The 17972-nt window shown below is 45.0% G+C and overlaps 1 pseudogene; it reads left to right on the forward strand.

The window, feature by feature from the left end:
• The first annotated feature begins 211 nt into the window (after nucleotides 1-211).
• The window catches only part of LOC127339889 (uncharacterized), a 39670-nt pseudogene continuing 21909 nt past the window's right edge, over nucleotides 212-17972 (forward strand).

Here is a 17972-nt window from a genome sequence, read left to right on the forward strand (position 1 = left end):
AGCCGACGATGGCAAGTCTGTCTGGATCTGTGTGGTGGTTCTCCCAGAATTACCTGAGCTCGAGTCCCTTCGACTGGACTGTGTCTCCTCGCTGGAGTTCTCCTCGGTGGAGGTCTGTAAAAGAGATATAAGCATGTTGCAGAAGCCTAGAAGGACGGCTGAAATTAGTCAAGGCATAGATCAGCTTACGTTCAAGCTTTCTTGAGCGGGAATGGGAGTTTGGCGCTTCAAGGTCTTCCTAGCAGCTCTTTTCCTCACTGCTTTCCTCGCCTGGATTGAGGCTCGGGGGGCAGCTGGCCCCGAGGATGCTTTGCTCTTGGTAGCCGATTTCGGTGAAATCGGCTGGCTCTGCATCATAACCTTTTTCAGGGATGGTGAACCCTTGCAGAAGAGGACCACTGGAGCTGGTGGAAGGAATTTGAAGGAGGTGCCGTCAGCCTGCACAGGCTCTGGACCATCTTGTTGCTGCAAGGAAATAGAGCCGGTTTACAGATAATCATTGTGAGCCACTGCAAGAAAATTGTGAGTAGTGGTACCTGTTCTGCAGGAATGTCGTATTCAGCATCAAGTTGCTTCAGCAACGGTGCTAGGGCTCTCCTGAAGGCATGGGTCTTCCACATTGAACACCAAGTCTCAAAACCATCGGTAGTGGTGGTGAAACGAAGGTTGTGGGGGATTGGAATGGCTAGAGCATCAAAGAAGGAATAGCACCTCTGGCTAATGAGGATATCAGGCAGCTCAGCTCTGCTTTCTGTCAAGTGGTGAAGGAAGAAGTGCGGAGACACTTGCCCGAGACCAAACTACCGGGCTACTACCACCGGCTGGTAAGACTCATAACCAGGTTTGATGATCCTGTTTGAGGTGCTCATGCCAACTGGGAGGAAGCAAGGACGGATCATGATGGAGTACAAATGCCGAGTGCTGGGGTCATCAGCAAAACTGTCCAACCTGAAGGAAACTGGATTTTCAAAAATTTCAGATTCAGTGTAAGGAAAGAACAGGGGACTGTCCAGGCCTTGGAAGAAAATTCTGAACCACTCTGATGCTTCCTTAGGGATTAGCCTACTGCCTGGAAGGCTATAGAGAGCTTGGTCGTAGCTAGTGCATCGGATCTGCTTCCCATTAGCATCTGGGAAGGTGCAAGTGGCCAGAGGTGGGGAGTTTGGGACCTGGTTGCGGAAGTACAGTTGAGCCCATAGCTGAATAAACCACCAGGGGCCTCCTGTTTTAACTGTCTTTTGGGAAAACAGTTTGACAGACATCAGTTGGAGAGATCGATAGACCTCTCCAAGGAATAGTTTGCCGATGCCAAGCTGAGTGCCTTTGGCAAGTTCATAGGCCAGGGAAAGGTAATTCTTGGTTGGGGCAAGTGATGGGCCACAGAATATGAAGTGTTCTAACCAGAAGTTCGGGAAGGCTGTGTGTTCTTTCTCTGTCACAGGCCCTTTGGTTTTCATGTAACGCCTAAGGTAGGCACCCCAGCTGGTACACTCTGTTTTGGAGGAGAGGGTGAAAGGAACCTTTGGCAGCATAAAAGCAGAGGGGCTTGGGGATGCAATATCTAGACCTGTGATCATGGCCACGTCCAGCAAAGTTGGTGTCATGGGACCATGGCCAAACATGAAGCAATTCAGTGAATCAGACCAGAAGTAGCCGATGGTTTTCAGAAGGTTTTCGTGTTTCTCAAGGGGAGACAATGACAATGACAAGGCATCGGCTATCCCTATGGTTTCCCATGTGGCATGGTGAGTTTTTGATACTCTACTGTACCATGCCACCCAACCCTCAGGAGGATTAGGCCAGGCTCGTAGGCAGTCGGCCTAAGAAGTCAGATCTAAATTCTGGTTTACGAAGGGAATTCTATTGGCCTCGCATGAAATTAGATGAGAGGGACTCTCGGAAGAACGAGGGCCAAGACACAGAGAATTTGGGAGAGAGGGATGCGGCAGCAGGATGTCTGAAACCTAAAATTAATAACGAAATAGGACATTAATTCAGGTGTTTGCTGTTAATCCTAACATTTACTCGGATGACGAGGAGCGGTTAAGGATTACCTTCAGACCGGAGACCATAGCATTGGCGTTGGATGATTCCGCCATTGGATGTGCTGTGGAGTTGGTCTGGCGCGGGTGAGATCTGAGATTCGTGTGGCCGGGAGTTGGATCTGTTCGAGCGGCGATTCGGGGATCTGAGTTTACTCTCTCAGACGGAGGTTGCAGGTTACTGTTTGAAGAGACAACTGATGTGGATTTACTCGCGTTTTATTGTAAAGGCCGATGCGATGCCATCGGCTCTTTGGGAGCTGACTGACTTTGACTATCGGCAAGATTAATTGGAAACACTTCTTCATTAATAAAAAGGGTTTTTTACAATGAAGAGCCGATTGCTCAAGGAGGGAAGAACAAAAGAAGAGCCGATTGCTCAAGAACTACTGCTAATCCTATACTAGTAGTTCCTATTCTAAGGGCCGTCACTGGCCTCGTCATCGGCATCGTAACTACCGTCGGCGCTGCTTCCGGAGAACTCCTCGTCGCTGCTGCCCCAGCCCTCGGCCGGGGCTTCTTCCTCCTCATTTTCATCATCGTCGTCGTCTTCCGACCAAGCGCGGAAGCGCTTTGCCGGTGGGTACCCGGCGGAGGAGGAGTCATCCTCCTCCTCTTCCTCCTCTTCATCCTCTTCCTCCTCGTCATTGGAGGTGAAGCTCGCCCAGGAGTAGAGGTCGTCCTCGCTCTCTCCCTCCCGTTCCCCGTCGACAAGGAACCGGAGGTCCGCCTCCCCGTCGGTCATGGACAGGTCGTCGTCCGACCCGACGGCGGCCAGGGGAAGGTCGTCATTCACCCTGACGGTGAAGTCCCACTCTTCATTGTCCCAGTGTTCGGACTGAAAAGAGAGACCCGACGAGGCGGACGAGGAGGAAGAGGAAGACATTGCTACAGGAGATGGGGTTTTTTTGGTGCCGATGGCCAGAACAGAGCAAGGGGATGAAGAGGTGAACTGTTCGGTGCGGTTAAATAAAAGGGGATATAGTGGAGATTTAATGCCACAACAGTTTCCGAGGAAGTGGTGCCAAAAGAAAAAAAAACTGTCAGATCATGCGGAGAAGTTGAGAAGGCAAGGCATCATGATGAAGGATACTGCGACGGTTCTGCTTTGCCACGACATGACCCGACGAAGAAAAAGCAGAGTGGTTTTGGAATTATCATTACCAAAACCAGGGGGGCATGTGTTATCACCAGATTTAACCAAATCAGAAGTGGGCCGTGATTGAGATGGGCTTAGCAAATGTACGAGGAAATTATTCATGAATCGGCCTTGTATGAGGAGTTTGGGCTAAATTGCTCGTGTATCTGTAAATATAGTAGGATACGTGTCGGTTAGGATTAAAAGATAGAGTTTAGCTCGTACACGGTTGGGATTATTCCCACGTTAGAAAGTCTACGGACTATAAATATGTATATAGGGTTATTGAGAAAGAGGACGATCACGTTCACAACAAACCAATCTAGGCGCATCGCCACCCCTTGTTTTCGAGGGTTTCTTCCGGGTAAGCGCTATGCTGCCTAGATCGCATCTTGCGATCTAGGCAGAATCTTGTTTATTCGTTGTTCATGTGTTGCTCGTACTGAAGCCTTGTTGATGGCGAGCAACATCGTTATCATGGATATGTTAGGGTTAGCATCGGTACTTTCTTGTGTATTTGATTAGTCATGCTACCCCTGGATATCTAGCCACCCTTGTACCGATCTGAGGTGCAAGGGTGGCACCCTGCTTAGTCATTGTTTAGTAGATTCGATCCGTTATGATTGCTCCTTGTTCTACAAGGATTAGTTTGATATCTACATAGTTAGGCCTTGCAAACGAGTTGAAGGATCCAGTAGCTCGTAAGGTGTAGTTTGCTAGTCCTAGAGAAGATGTTCCGGGAATCAACTCCACGTTGGTTTTTAGGCCTTATCTAGGGCTGGTTTATTATCATCTTTCGTGTCTGCCAGGCTCAATTACGTGTAGGATGTTCCGGTTATGTGGTGAGAACCCTAGATCATCGTAGATCGTTTTAGCCTAATGTTGATCAAGCAGGACCACCATGTTATCGTAGATCTCATGCGAATCATGGGTGGATGGGCTCCTTGAGCCGATTCACAGGACAACCTGAGAGCCGATCGAGGCTCGTATTTAATGTTTACGTGTATGCCATGCAGGAAACTAGTTGAAGCAATCCATCACCTTCTTGACCAGGTATAGGTCAGGTGGCACGCCCTTGCACCAGCATCGGACGTGTGTGCCGAAGCTTTGCGGGCCGTCGCCCGAGGGACCAGGGCCCACCAGCAGTCCTGGGAGCCTCCCGGCTCTTCGTGTTGCCCGTCGCTACTCGTCGGTGGGTTTTGGTGGACAACACGTACCCCTTCTCCAAAATAATAGAGGGAGGAGTCATCCTCATCCTCTTCGTGCGCATGGAGGACAGCACGACGGTGTGCTCCTCTTCTCCTCGTCGCTGGCGGCTCCTCCTCGACCGACGGCGTGACGAGGCGCGCCCTGGCGCCGTATAAAGGCCCACGACGAACCCTAGTCCCCGAGTTTCTTCCTCCTCTCCATTTTTCCCCCATACCGAAACCCTAACCCGCTCCGGCACCGACCATCGCCGTCGATTGGGAATGTCCCAAACCTCGCCGTGACCACCGTTAGAACCGCCGTTCTCGACATGGCCACCGTGTGCCAGGAATCGAGCTGACACGCCTCCAATCGACCACGTCTGGCCGTCTTCTCTGACGCCGGTCATGGCTCAATCCGGCGATACAAGCCCCCATCCACCTCGCCGTCATGCTCATCGTGCTCAGGGTGAGTCACCGGTGCTCAAGCACCTCTTATCCTTCTCTATTACACCCTCAAGCATGCCCGCGTCGGTAGCCTGCGAGCGCCGCCGCTCGGCCTCGCCGTCGAACTTGCTCCGGTGACCATCTGGAGGCGGCGCTAGTACCATTAGGACCGTCGTTGCGTGCTGGTTCGAGTGGTGCTACTCATCCGTCCGCGCGAGCCCGGGAACGGCGGCGCCGCCATGGATTTTCCGCCGGCAGTGAGCTCGTTTGCCACGTTTCGAATTTTGACTTGGTCAGCCCCACGTGGCAGCCAACGTGGCATTGACCCCACATGTCTGTCACCGTGGGTAGGATTAGTCTGGGTACGCTTAGTATTTCTAGTCATTTATAAATTCCAGTAAATACATGCAACTGTACTAAATTCTAGAAAATTCATTTTAACTCGGAAAAATATAAATAAGACATCAAAATTCTTAGAATAGTAAACTCTATCCAATAAAAATATAATATGAAATTTTTATTTTTTATAAAAATTTAATTATTTAATACTTATTAATTAGGGATTTCTATTTTCGTGCCCCCGCTTCGTTAGATGTACTCAGTTTTCCCCAGCCCCTTAGTTTTTCCTCAGTTTTCCCCAAGCCTATGTCTGAAACACGTAGAAGGAGCTCAGACGGAAGGAATCCGTCTATTTGGACGTTCTGTGCTGACGTGTTGCACCGCGTCGTCTGTGGGGCCGCGTGGGGCCGCGTCGCGTGGGGCTGGTAGAAAGGGACCGCGTGGGACAGGACGAGAAGCGTTTGGTTGCACGTGAGCAGGAGCTGGGTTTTGTCTCTCTCGGCCCAAATTGGCATTTTTAAGAGCACCTTTTCCCCTCTTTCTCTCTCTGTCTTTTTCACCAAATTAGTATCAAATCTAGAGAAGCTTCTATTTATGTCTTTCTTCAATATGGCAGCAAATCTAGTAGCAAATCTCTGGGGTTATTTATGCCTTTTGGCCCTCGTTTTTTGCCCAATATGGCAGCAAATCTAGAAGCTAGTATATGATAAATTCACAACAGCATAATCAGAAAACTAAGTATAATACATAAACTGCATACAGCAGCCAAAAACAGCCAATAACGTTGTTAATGTTCACGACAAACTAAGCTGAAAAATATACAAGACGCACGCAATGTATGGACAACAAGAAGATTAGGATACCCCAGGATGAATGAATTTGTTCTTCATTCCTCCTCATATATTTCTTCGTCGCTCCATTCGTGTATTACCCCAAGGAAATATTGGTTGAACTCGTTCCGTCTGCAGTGTGCGGCCAATACATCCTCCAGACGGTATGGCCTATGTTCATTTTTCATACCGTAGTTTCCTATTCTATCCACACGTAGTGGCCACTCATCCCATGCCTTTGTATCATGAGAGTACTCTCTGATATAACCCAAATCCGTGTAGTAGATGCAGCCAGGTCGAAGTGTCAGGTGCACTCTAGTGTTGACGGAGATAGACCGGATATGATTCACGAAGAAGGCATTACTGCCAATGTTACTGACCGGATGGAGAGAGCGGCTCTGAGTGTCCACACGGTACACCAATGGTTTGCCCGCCAAAGCCCAGTTGACCAACAACACAAGCAGCAGATCACCATCCGACTTCACAAGGTAGAACTTCTGACGTCCAAGTTCGAAATGAAATTAGTGTCTCCATCTTGACAGGTGCTCGCAAGCTGCTGCAACTGTACATTGGTGCACACTATTCTTCCGGACTCAAAATTGTCTGCAGCTATTGCATACAGTTCACCATTGAATGGGGTAATGCAACGCAGACAATGGTTCTCGATCGAAAATCTTTCTTCTCCCCAATCTTCATCTATATCCTTAGTTGGAGTGCTCTCATCGACCCAACCAATTTCTGGCGGGAATTGTGCGACAACGAAGACCATAGTCGGGGATTTGATTACAGCGACTGAATCCAGAAAACAGATGGCATCTGCGCCTCAAACATAGTGTTCGATGCCTTTGTGAGTAGGTTCAGAAGCCGTATCTTGTGCGGCGGGTTCTTCTGGGCAAGCACGATGACGCCACGGCAAAAGCCGACGAAGTAGTATCTAAAATATATAGATGAAGATAACATTCAGCACTAAGATGTTTAAAATTGAAAATAAAAAGGTAGATATGGAGGAATTTGAACCTTGTATGAACTTCCGATAGATCTATGGTGACGGAGCGTGATGTGCCGAGATGGAGGAAGGTGAACTCAGTGACGCGTGGAAGGGCGTGGTCTAGCATGATCCATTCGTCCAGGTGCACGTCGGGCTCAGGCAAACCTGAGCGCCAATTTCTACAGACTTGCCTCATAGCAGAGTAGGTGTCGGCGTACTCCTCGTTCGCCAGTAAGCATTCGCCGATCTTGTGAAGTGGTCCATCAGCCGAGAGAGAGGCCCAGTTCACGGAGGCGCCGCGCTTGGATGCGCCGCCCTCGGCGGCGACGGGCTCGGCGGCGACGGGCTCGGAGGCGACGGCCGCCGGCGCATTCTTCTTCTCCATCGCCGGCAGGTAGCGTGCGTAGGGCGGTTGGGGTTTTTCCGATTTGGAGAAGTTGATGGGACGTGAGAGGGGTGGTTTCGTGCGTGAGCGAGAATGAGACGACTGTGTGCAGAGGGAGGGAAGGAGGGGCTTACGCGTCCCAAATGCGACCCGCGTCCTACGCTTCCACTATTTGCACGTCTGCACCGCGACACGCGTCAACAATGGCACGTCTTCCACTTCTGCACCGCAACACGCGTCCTCGGGTCTAACCCTGGAAATTTAGATATACTCAGGTATACCCTCGAGTCATATACTAGCATTTTTTGTGTGCTCAGTTTTCCCCTTGGGTGCTAATACTGGCTAGTGCAATATACTCAGTTTTACCCTCAAGTGGCTGGTCAACAGAGAGTCAACAAATGTGATTAACCAGTTAAATGAGTTATTTAATGTGCAAAAAATTCCGAAAAAGAGTGGCACTTACTCATGGAGTCTTTACCACAAGTTGCCACTTCTCAAATCATAGATAAATCATAGATAAATCAAGTTTTACCACAAATTGCCACTTCTCAAATCACCTAGTAGCTATGAAGGTGCATGGTTTTCCACAATAAGCCCTACCCAAAACAGCTTTCCCAAAATATACTTTGTCTGAATGAGGCCATAATTTTCACACTCATGTATATTTGTATTGCAAATAGTTTGAGGTAGGCCAAGATGGGTTTCATTGTACAAAACATGCATTTTTCATTTTTTAAATCTCATATTTGAATCCCTTAGTCTGTTTACTACTCACTTGCCCTTGGTTTCTTAATACTACTCAGTTTTGCCCTCTCCCTTCACAAACTCTCACAGACGCCCAACATTGCCCTGATTGGTCTAGCCCATGTCACGCGGATCGTGCCCGCCGACCGTTGATCGTATGATCTAACAAGCAGGATAACCCCTATCTCTCTCTCTGGTCGGGACCACCACCCTCTCTCTCTCTGTCGTCGGTTAGCTTCACGCAAAGTTTGGTTTTCTGCATTATTTTTCACGAGCTAAATTATAAACTCTTTTTAGGCATTACGTTTCACGCAAAAAATGATAAACCATCACCGATTTGTTGTAGCCATTACTTTTCACGCAAAAAAATGATACACCATCACCGATTTGTTGTAGCCATTACTTTTCACGCAAAAAACGACAAACCATCACCGATTTTGTTGTAGCCATTACTTTTCACGCAAAATGATACACCATCACCCATTTCTTGTAGCCATTACTTTTCACGCAAAAAACGATAAACCATAACCGATTTTGTTGTATACATTACTTTTCACGCAAAAAATGATACACCATCACCCATTTCTTGTAGCCATTACTTTTCACGCAAAAAAGATAAACCATCACCGATTTTGTTGTAGCCATTACTTTTGACGCAAAAAATGATACACCATCACCCATTTCTTGTAGCCATTACTTTTCACGCAAAAAATGATAAACCATCAACGATTTGTTGTAGCCATTACGGTAAATGATAAACTATCATGAATTACCATTTATTTTAGGCATTACTTTTCACGGTAAAATGATAAACTATATCACGAAGTTCCATTTCCGTCAAGATAGTCCGCATTACTTTTTTGTTGAGATATATACCCCCACAACGGTCGTCTCCTCCTTAATTTATTGTGTAAACCCCCACAACGGTCATCTCCTCCTTAATTTATTGTGTAAACCCCCCACCAACGTTCACCTCCTCCTTATTTTATTGTGTAAACCCCTACAACGGTCATCTCTCCCTTATAAACACCCACACGGCCATCCCTTGTGTCAATAGGTTCTGCCTCTCTCTTCTTCGTTCACATACACTTGATCCATTGCCATGGCTTCCACGTCTCGGACGCGGACCGGAAGGGGAAGGGGAAGGGGAAGGGGAAAGGGAAGTGGATCATCATCATTGCCACCACCACCGTCAACACTGCCATTGATCATAGAGGAGTTCTTCATCGTCGTCTATGAAGACCCTTTGGTCAAGAAGGTACGTACGCGTTCCCACATATATGATGCATGTGATTAATTATGGGCATGTTCTAAAAAACCTTTAATTTCAAACGATCGGCGCTCGATCTCTTTGCAGGCTCTCCCAAAAAAGTTTGCGGACTATCTTGACGGCCAGGAGCCAGCTAAGGTGTATCTGCGAGCAGCTGACTGTGGTCCTCGTCTCTGGACCGTGGAGGTCCTATTTGACGGTCAAGGCCGGATGTACCTCGACAAGGGCTGGGAGAAATTCGCCATCGCGCACGGTGTGGATTTCGGCTGCTTCGTACACTTCAAATATGAAGGCGATGATGTGCTCACAGTGAAGGTGTTCGACGGAACAATGTGCAGGAAGTACTACTACTCGGACGATGAAGATACTGACGATGAAAGCGACGACGACGTGAGGCCATGCATCCATCCCCTTTAGATAAGGGGATTATGACCAAGAATATATATATATAGCTTCATATGCATCGATTTAGAGATCTAACTATTTTCTATATATTATGCATGTAAAAGATAATATCGCATTTCCACTATTATTCGAGCACCACATCCTCCAAACGATGTCGATGCCGATGCTGATATCGGCATGGTCAGAATGGCTATGCTCGCCGCCACTGCTAGGTCAACGTCGGGATGCACAATGTTTAGCATAAGAGTCACTTTATATTAAGCTGCGAAAATAGTCACCTGCCACAACGGTCATTGGCTGCGGAGGCCCCACAGAGCGGCAATATAATTTTCTATAAATAAATAGACGACCCACTGGTCATTGGCTGCGGCAGCCCCATAGAGCGGCCCCACTTGTCATTGGCAGCACCGCGTATACAATCAGGAAATAAAACGGCCCACGCGTCAGCGGTAGATGGATGGCTACCCGTCAGCACGAGACGGTCAGAGAGGAACTGCCCTCTATGCAGCCCCACCTCTGTGCAGCCCCACCCGTCAGATTAACGGTAACGGTAAGGCCTCTGACCTGATGGCAACCCGCGTCTTCGAGGGGTTTCAAACTAGAGGGAGGGGAAAGCTGAGGAAAAACTAACGAGCTGGGGAAAACTGAGTACAACTAACGAAGCAGGGGCACGAAAATAGAAATCCCTATTAATTAAGCCTTTTCTTTTAAAACCTAAATTCAATTAAAATCCAATAATTAGGAAAACTGCCTAAAATAAATAAAAACCAGAAAGTAAATAAGGAAAACATTAAAATAAATTTTCCTTTGCTATTAACTTATTAAATCCTTATCATGAGGATTTAAACCCTAATTAATAATTACATTAATTATTAAATATTTAAAAATAATAAAATACCAAATCCAATATTTTTTTATTTCAAAGTTATTAATAACTTTAACTTTGCAAACAAGTTATTAATTCAGAATTATAGGGTAATTAGTAAAGCCTAGTTCTATAAGGAAGAAAACTAGAATCTCATCATCTCATGTGAAACCTAAAACCCTAATTCCATTTAGGAACCTTAGCTCCACTATTTCTTGTGAACCTTAATTTGCTTCTAACCTAAACCCTAGGTTAGATCATGTGATCATGGTACCTTCTTTCAAATCATAGAACCATAGTAGCAACTAAATACTTGTCTTGGCCACATAAAATGTAGAAGACCTATCACTAATATATGGGTATCCCATGTGTTCATCTTCATCAGACCTAAATAATCAAGTAGGGTCAACCAAGTGTAAACCCTAGATCCTATTACCAAAGCCATCATCCTTATTTATCCCTATTTAGCATCACACCATTGTGATGAACTCTATATATCAACCATGCTTAATATTTGGCATCAATTGCAATACACCCTAAACCCTAATAGTGTAACATGTTTATAAACCACCTTATTTAGGAACCAATTATTCTTTACTTGAAGAATTCAAAAGTAAAACCTAGACAACCTCAACCTTAATTGCAATACTTCTTATTGTTTAAGAAGTATGTTCTTCAAAAGTTATTCTTTTGAAGTAAACAGGAAGTAGTCATCCACCTTGCCTAACAAGACCTATAAAACCTAGGTATCTATTACCACTAATATATATCACCATGATAGCAACCAATAATAGCTTAAGATAATTATGCTTCACTAAAACCATACAAGCCCTAGTTATTGATAGATCCAACTTTGTTGGGATCCATCTACTACTTACTCCAGAAACCAATTAGAACCATAGGAAACCATAAAACCCCACAAACCTAATTATCATACTTGTTCTTTATTAAAGAACATGTTCTTCAAAAGTTATTCTTTTGAAGTATATGATAGTTAATCATTAACCATGCCATATAGTGCTAAAACCAACCACTATTCATTACATGTTAGGATTATACCAAATGTTATTTTTGTGTGCTATTAGTGTTATTATTATGATATATTACAACATCTGTTTATGATACCATGTAACCACACCTGAATAAGAACCTTGTATGAGAATCATTCTAAAAGTGCAACACACCGAAACTAATCATTACCACTCACTAATCCTAAATCATCGGGGGTTAGGTCACGCTTAGAGCGATTGCATCTCATTATGCATTATTGCATCTTTGCCAATCTTTTAAACATCGTCCTTACCGGACGATGATGCTATTTTAGAATTTGGAGTTATTGCGTATCGAAGACCTTGCCTGCATAATCTTGCAGTCAAGAAAGGCAAGTTCATCGCTTGATCATGTCATTTGAGTATTTTTACCAAATTACTTGCAAAGTACTATGTTTATCACTATTGCATCAAAAGCAAAACCACTATTTTCATAACTATGAATATGACTAAGTGGTGGGCAATGGAACCATGGATTGTGTTGATATGTTGGAGGTTCCATTGCAAGGGTTTATATCCATCTAGGATTAAACAACAAATGTCGTCCAGTGATTCTTGTGCCGTAAAACTCGTGTTAACCATAAGATCTGAAATGGGACGGACTAGTCAATTGTATTTCCACCTCTTGTACATCAACGGATGCGCTTACCGTAGCAGTTGTATCTTGCGGAGCAACTTGAGGGTGGGGATCCCACTCTAATTCCCCACGGTTATGGTGTGCATACCGTAGCAGTTGCGGCTTTCAGAACAACTTGAGGGTGGGGATCCCACTCTAAGTCCCCACGGTATTGCGGTCTATGAGGGGTTGCATCTACCGGCGAAGGAGTATGGTTCAATCCCAGATTGTTGTCGTGGTCGGGGGCCATCCTTAATTGGTATAAGTACACCGGCGAGGACCCAGGGTCGGGGATGCAACAAAGGGTGGGTGTACGAGGTAGCGGAGGAATATAATTGGCTGTGACCTTATACCGGGCCTCACACCAAAGGAAGTGTGGACGGGGAATATGCCTGGTTGGCACCAAGGTTAAGAACTCTTATGGGTAAAGCAACACACCTCTGCAGAGTGTAATGAATCGTGACATGTCACTCCCTGTTCCGGGTTTGGAACTGCGAACGCTGCCGGAAAGGAACTCCATGAAGTTCTAGTAAACCGGTGAAGGCTGACGGACATAGTTCTTCTGAATAAAAGCAACCTTTTGAAGAAATGGTTATGAAAACCTGCATTGGTATTAGACTTTCTGGTCTAATGTTGTAGCTAGTGCATTAAAAACCTCTTTCCTATAATGAACTTGTTGAGTTCGCTCGTACTCATACCACTCTTAAATCCCATGTTTAGATATGGAGGCATCGAAGTAGGATCTACAGTGCAACTCGAAGGCCGAGGAGTCAACAACTACTTCAAGAGACAGGACCCTGTCAGAGGAGTCAGATACCACATCCAACAAGGAGAAAATCTAGTTTAGCCATAGAAGGGAACTAGCTTCCTAAACCTAGTTCTTATTTAGCTAGAATCTATTCTTAGCCTCTATAGCTAGTTAAATACTCTACAAATAGAGTTCGTGATAGGATTAGACCACGAGTCGTTCTTCTGGAGTTATTTGCAGTTTTACCTCATTGTAAAGTAGGAGGCTGTGATGATCTTATGTAATAGAGTCAATGTTGCAATTCTATAGACATGCCTTGGACCCGCATATGTTTCTGTTGTACCACTCTGAGCGATATAATACTAGTGGAACGGTGTTTCATGTGTGTTATATCAGACTTGCATACTACACCATGCAGTGGTATGCCGGGTCACCACAAAGATCCCGATCTACATCTTCACCAAAGCGATTTACATTTCCCTCTCATTTTCTTGAGGGCACCATTGCTAGTGTTTCTTTTGGAAACCCTAGTTGTTGTTACTTGATTTGATCTTCTTGTTGTTGTGTTGTTACAACTATTGTCTCCAATTCAGTTGTGGATGTGTGCCCCAAGAACCTTGTCAAGGCCTAGTTTCCGCTCCGAGGAAATCCCTTAATTAGTGGACAAGTGAGCTAGGCCTTTGTGGCGTTGCTCATTGGAGAATAAGGTGAGGCCTTTGTGGCCTTGGTTAGGCCTTCGTGGTGACCACACCCCTCCGACGTAGACGTACTTCCCCTCAAAAGGAAGGAACTACGGGAATCATCCCTTGTGTCTCCGCGTGCTCCACTCTCGGTTGCCTCTATCCTTTATTGCACTACTATATCTTGCTTAGTTGTGTATCTTGTCATCTAGGTAAATTCACATAGTTGAATTTCTAGAGAATTTACCTTCGTGTCAAGCCTTAATTGAAAAAGAACTAAAAATTGGGTAGCACCTATTCACCCCCACCCTCTATGTGCGGCATATCAGAGCAACGACTCTTATTTCGGGCTTAACACCTAAGAGTATGTCGGATGATGAGATTACGGAAGGGCCGAGAAACCGGCTTCCATGGATGATCTCAAGTCTTTGGAAACATCCTTGAGATCCTCCATGGAATCTCAAATGCTAGATATGAAACAATATCTTGCAGAGCTACTAAAGTCATCGGTCCCTCCCATTGTTCCCATCACAGAGGACAAGGACTCTTTATTAGAGGGAGATGCTTCGGCCTCACCCTCTAGTAAAATGTCCTTGGAAGGTGACGACCTAGCCAATGTTAAAGTCTCTAGTGCTTCTCCCAAAAAGGGCTTTGGCTCTCCGGATCCACCTATCCTCATCCTCATATAAACAATAGGGGTGATCCACCTAAGCTTAATGTTGAGGATTTTAAAATAGCTTGCAATTTGAGTTTCACTCTCATGTGTGCAGTGCCTCCAATGAGCTGTGGAGAATCATTCTTGAAGGGTACAAACCTTTCAACGCCGACAACTTGAATAGACGATAGGTGTTGATCACCAAATCAACTATGTCGCAACACCGACAACTTGAATAGAAGATAGGTGTTGATCACCAAATCAACTATGTCGCCTTGAACATGATTCATCAAGATGTGGGGACAAAGGACTTGACTTACATTCGGAACTACTCCACGTGAATCTCACTAGGAGGATAGAATCTAGAATAAAAGAGAGGTACAATTTCCTCCCAGCCAATAGATCAGCCATTCTTCAGCATCTTATACCATTCTGCAGGTCTGCCCTTAAGTGATAAAGAGAATAACTTCCTCTTAACTTGGTCCATTGAAATACCTGCACACTTGAATAACTCGCATAACTCATGTATAAAGAGTAAATGATCACCAGGATGGACAATTCCATCTCCTAAATAGCAGTTATTCATAACACGTTCAACAATTTTCATAGGTATTTTAAAAGGATCCAATTGAGCAGGTGGTGGTTCATCTACTACCGTAACAGTGGCAGTAGTACTCCCAAATAGGGAGTCAGATGGAGACTTCTGCATAATGAAATAAAGTAGCAGACAGAAATAAAAACAACACTTACAGTAAAAGTTTCCTTTGCCAATTCCACTCTTCAATAGCGCTTCACTCCCAGAAAACGGCACCAGAAAATACTCTTGATGACCCACAAGTATATGGGGTGTATCGTTGTACTTTCGATAAATAAGAGTGTCGAACCCAACGAGGAGCAGAAGGTATTGACAAGCAGTTTTGATCAAGGATTCACTGTAAACACTAGCAAACAGGGTTTCTGGGGTATTTGTTATTGCAAATAAATAAAGTGTGAGTAAATAAAAGACAGTAATAATAACTGCAGTAAGTGGCCCAATACTTTCTAGAGCAAAGGACAAGCTGGTTGTTTTACTTATGATATCTAAACGTTCCTGATGACACACGGAAATTTTGTCAAGTGCTTTCGCTTCACGTAGCTAAATAATCCGTATCGGTTTGGTAGGTGTTGTGTTGGTGAACCTATGCTAATGCACTACCCCCAACTTGGACTAATGCATACTTGTGATTATACCCCTTGCAAGCATCTGCAACTACAAGAAAGCTATTAAGATAAATCTAACCACAACCTTCAACTTTGAGATCCTACACTCCCTCATGCACTGGTTTCCCAACGGGGGTTTAGGTTTCTGTCACTCCAGCAACCCCACAATTAGTAGCAAAATACACGATGCATTCCACTAGGCCCATAAAGGGGAAGTATGATGTAGTCGACGTTCACATGACACCACTAGAAGAATAACACCACAGCTTAAATATCAAACCATTAAATATTACTCAACATAGTTTTCACTACTAACATCTTAACTTCTCCCATGTCCTCAAGAACTAAACAAACTACTCACAAGACATCATATGGATCATAATCAGAGGTGATATAATGATGAATAACAATCTGGACATAAACCTTAATTCAATGGTTTCACTCTATAGCATCAACTACAATGAGTAATTAACACCGGGAAAGTTTCCCCTATGAACTAGACAAGATCAAACCCAAAATGTTACAGCGGGATGGAGTGGAGATGGTAGAGATGATGGTTCTAGTGATAGAGATGGTGATGATGATCCCGATGAAGTCTAGCTCGATGACAGTGATGATGGCAACGATTTCCCCACCCCGAGAAGGAATTTCCCTGGCAGATTTATGCCTGCCGGAGAGCTTTTCTCTCTCTGTGGTTTTCCTCCCCGTCGCGGTGGTGGAATATTTCTCTGTTCGCCCTCCCCCTGTTTAGGATTCTCGGGGGATGAAATACGCGAAGGAACACTCTCAGTTGTGGGCCAGGGCCACCACACCATGCCTAGGCGCGACCAGGGGTGGCCCGTGCCTAGGGGTGGTGTGGGCCCCTCCTGGCGCACCTCAGGCTCCCCTTCTGGCTTCCTCCAGCATCTAGCAAAATAGGAATTTCTGGGTATTTTCTGGGAATTGATGTCCTTCAGAAATATGGTATCTCGACGGTCATTTTTCCAGCAGAATTATGACTCCGACAGTTAATTCTCCAATAATCATCAAACATGCAAAAAAAGATGAAATAACATAAGTATCATCTCTAAATATGGAATATATTAGTGAATAACAATAAATTATGATATAAAATAGTGATGCAATTTGGACGTATCAAGGTCAACAATGGAAGAACGCACAATGTTAGAGATAACTACCATTGAAGAGGAATGGCTTTATGAGCTCTTGGTGGACTTGCCTATGGTTAAAACACCTACATGGACTATCCTTATGGACTATGACAACCAAACTGTGATTGCCAAAGTGAACAGTTCTAAGGATGATATGAAGGGTTCAAAAACTTTTCAAGAGGAGGTTGAAGTCTGTCAGAAAACTAAAAACCCCGGAGTGATATCATTGGATTATGTCCAAAGAGCTAAAAATATTATAGATCTTGCATCGGGGGAGATAGGGTTTAGACCCACGTGAGTTGCCGAGTGGGTAACCCAACCTATGTGATCGTAGATCCCGTGAATTAGGACCTAGAAAAACAAACTAGAGCAACTGAGTTGAGAGAAACTTTCAATGCCCCACATCGAGTATGGCTTATAGGCTCCACCCGAGGAGAAGGCTCTTGCAACCTAGTACTGGCCTTGAGTGAAACTGTTTTCACAAGATTGACAATTCATGTCCTAGTTCATTGTTTAGTTATAGTTAAGTGTAGCTCCTTCTCTAGGTGGAAGTTTAACTTAACAATCTACACTGGATTGCATGTATATTAAATAATGAATGAAACTAATATGTCGTATGATGCGCCGCTGGGATCTGGTGGGGGGTTGTTTGATGTAGATGGGCTCCAACCCAATAAAACAACCCATGTAGCTTACAAATCCTAAAATCCCAAGGCCCATCTTTGGTGACAGCTTGGGAGTTGTGGCAGATATAGTTTAGTCCCACATTGCTAGTTAGAAGAGAGTTGGGGGAGCTTCAAAGGGATGCTATTCTAGATCTTGTAAGTGAGTGAGAAGAGAAGAGTTCACGCGCACTCCTCCTCCTCCATCGCTAGTCTCACCACGCATCGCACGGATCACGTTTTTTGAATCGAGTTTGAGTCAGAAACCATTTTTTGGAAGAATAATTTTTTTCTTGGTGCATCAACTGAGTTAGGCACGTGACGACTGATGACGCGTGAAGCACACGTTCGTTGGGAACCCCAAGTGGAAGGTGTGATGCGTACAATAGCAAGTTTCCCTCAGTAAGAAACCAAGGTTATCGAACCAGTAGGTGATGAAGGCCACGTGAAGGTTGTTGGTGAAGGAGTATAGTGCGGCGCAACACCAGGGATTCCGGCACCAACGTGGAACCTGCACAATACAATCAAAATACTTTGCCCCAACTTAACAGTGAGGTTGTCAATCTCACCGGCT

The sequence above is a fragment of the Lolium perenne genome, chromosome 3 (genome assembly GCF_019359855.2).
Source record: "Lolium perenne isolate Kyuss_39 chromosome 3, Kyuss_2.0, whole genome shotgun sequence".
NCBI classification, from domain to species: Eukaryota; Viridiplantae; Streptophyta; class Magnoliopsida; order Poales; family Poaceae; genus Lolium; species Lolium perenne.